The 3,242-nt window shown below is 43.4% G+C and overlaps 1 pseudogene; it reads left to right on the top strand.

Moving 5' to 3' along the window:
• The first annotated feature begins 863 nt into the window (after positions 1–863).
• Positions 864–1,611, top strand: LOC104535802 (annotated as a pseudogene).
• Positions 1,612–3,242: the final 1,631 nt, after the last annotated feature.

Genomic DNA, 3,242 nt, shown 5'->3' on the forward strand with positions numbered 1-3,242 from the left:
GGAGCGCTGCTCCGCGCCAGAGCGACATCTAGAAGAAACAAACAAACAAACAAAAAACCCAGCCATTTTGCAAATCAGTGTCGGTCTAAATTTCACGTGAGGGGGCACACGCAGACACAAGTGCCTGCCACATCAGCAAACAATCCATTCCTCGGCCACCCTCAAACACAAGTCTTTATGACCGGTTATCAGGGAAAACCAGGGGATCAGCCGGCATGGATGTATCCACCGCTGACACAGTAACTATAACAACGCACGGGGTACATAAAGTCCCCTTGGATGCTTGGGGTCCCATTGGAAAAGGACTAAGTGCATTATTAATTGGACAGTCAAGTGCTACTGTAAAGGAATTATGATACATGTAGGAGTCATTGATGCTATGAGGGACAAATCTGTGCTATGGTTTCGACATCCTCTCCACCTGTTACGGTGGAGAAAGGCACTCGCATTGCTCAACTTGTACTTTTTATGAGTTGTGTTCCTAGGACTGAACAGGTCACTCGAGGCACTGAAGGGTTTGGATCCACTGGACAACTGCAAGTGTTTTGGACGCAAACACTATCTGACAGTCAGCCACAAATGTTGTGTGTACTGTCCATAGATCAGGCATCACCAACGTTGTTGAAGGTAATTGGACTATTGGATACAGGTGCAGATGTCACTATTATTTCTCAACAAGATTGGCCTTCTTTCTGACCTGTAGTCTCTACCACCCAAGGCGTTGTGGACCTGGGGGTAATTGCTAATGGTCTCATAGCAGCAAAACCAGTACTTATCACCATCTCAGAAGGACAGAAGGCTACTGTTCGACCTTATGTGACTGTGGCCCCTTTGAATTTATGGGGAAGAGACTGTTTGTCACAATGAGGAGTTTGGGTAACTATGGATTTTCAGTAGGAGTCACTGCGTTGCAAGGCGTGAAAAGACCCACAATGGCTTTGAAATGGTTAATGGAAAAGCCAGTTTGGGTGGATCAGTGGCCCCTCAATCATGAAAAACTTGTAGCCCTGCAAAATTTGGTAGCAGAACAATTAGCTGCAGGTCACATTGAACCATCTCATAGACCATGGGACCCCAGTGTTTGTAATTAAGAAAAAGTCAGCAAAATGGCGATTATTGCATGATTTGCGCCGGATCAATGAGGTGATGGCAACAATGGGAGCACTACAACCAGGATTGCCCTCACCTACAATGATCCCTATTCAATGGGAAATTGTTGTGATGGGCCTAAAAGATTGTTGTTTTTTTTTACCATTCCGCTAGATGTGAATGATGTGGAAAAGTTTGCTTTTACAGTTCTATCAATTAATCATGCTGAACCAACACAAAGGTATCACTGGAAAGTGCTTCCGCAAGGAATGAAAAAATTCGCCCACCATTTGTCAATGGTTTATTGCTCAGGCTTTGAGCCCAATTAGAGAAAAATATTCAGCAGGGTACTGTTGTCATTATATGGATGATATTCTTTTAGTTGCTCCAATATCTCGAGTGTTATCAGCAATGGAATCTGACACACGAGTTTCACTGGAACAATATGGCCTAGTAGTGGCTCCAGAGAAGGTACAACGCACCCAGCCATGGCTTTATTTAGGCATGAAGGTGCTTGACTGAACTGTGCAGCCACAAGCAATCCAGTTAATGATAGAGGTGAAAACCTTGAATGATGTACAAAAATTAGCAGGAATCATTAATTGGATACGGCCTTATTTATGCTTGACTTCATCACAAGTGAGGCCTCTTTTAGAATTATTAAAAGGAGACACTAATATTGCAGCACCGTGGTCCTTGACCCCTGAAGCAAGGCAAACAGTTGAGATGGTGGAATGGGAAATACAGGAAAAGCATGTTTGGAGAATTGATATGACTGTCACGGTACAGGTATTTGTTTTAATTAATAATATGATACCATTTGCAATGATTGTACAATGGAACCCAGATTGGGAAGACCCACTTCATGCACTGGAATGGGCTTTCTTGTCTTGTCGCAACAAAAAAACCCACAACAAACAAAACAAACAAAAACAAACAAACAAAAAACCCCCCACCTGCTCCTGGCCTATTTGAATTATCGGCACAAATCATCATTAAGACCTGAATGAGATGCTCAGAGTTGTTGGCAAGGGACCAAGAAAGAATTGTATTGCTTCTACAGGTGGACTATGTTCAATGGTGTTTAGCTAACAGTTCAGCATTGCAAACCACATTGATGAATTATATAGGACAAATTGAGTATCATCTTCCCTCTCATCCGTTATGTAAATTAGGAAGTCAGATTTGTATTGGACAGAAACAATTAAGCCAGAAGGAGCCTGTGAGAGGTCCCACAGTATTTACAGATGGGTCAGGACGGACCAGACTGTTCTCTGGCATGATGGTCATCAGTGGCAACACATAGTCGAACAACAAGAAGGCTCCCCTCAAACTTCATGCTGTTACTTTGGCATTCCAACAATTTACTTGTGCAGTGAATGTTGTTATGGACTCAGCTTATGTAGCTGGACTGGTCCAGCAACTGGATAAGGCAATCTTGGGGGATGTGAGTAATGCCTTGTTATTTGGCATGCTACAGCTATTATGGCTGACAATTCAAAAAAATCACAACCATATTATGTTTTGCATGTTAAAAGTCATACCACTTTACCTGGATTCCTGACAGCTGGTAATGCATGGGCAGACCAATTGGTCTCAACTGTGGCAATGGGACCTGTGCCTAACGTGAAACAGCAAGCAATTGAATCCCATCGGTTTTTGCATCAAGGCTTTCGTGCCTTGAGACATCAATTTCATTTAACAACTGCAGAGGCCCGTTCTATTGTTGCAGCCTGCCCTGATTGTCAGGGTCAACACGTACTCGCATATTCTGGTATGATCCCCAGAGGTCTACAAGCTCTGCAGATTTGGCAATCTGATGTTACCCACATTGGAGAGTTTGGTAAATTTAAATATGTGCATGTGTCTATTGACACATTTTCGTCAGTCATGGTAGCTACTGCACACACAGGAGAAACGGCTCAGGATGTTATTCGACATTGGCAACAAGCTTTTGCTGTATGTGGTGTTCCTCATCAGATTAAGACCAATAATGGTCCTGCTTATGTTTCTGGCCGAGTGAAAGCTTTTTTACAGCTTTGAGGGGTTACCCATGTCACAGGTATCCCTCATTCTCCTACTGGGCAGAGCACTGTGGAGCGTGCACACAGCACGCTCAAAAGCCTTCTTCAAAAACAAAAAGGGGGAATGAC

The sequence above is a fragment of the Mesitornis unicolor genome, unplaced genomic scaffold (assembly GCF_000695765.1).
Source record: "Mesitornis unicolor isolate BGI_N332 unplaced genomic scaffold, ASM69576v1 scaffold851, whole genome shotgun sequence".
NCBI lineage: Eukaryota > Metazoa > Chordata > Aves > Mesitornithiformes > Mesitornithidae > Mesitornis > Mesitornis unicolor.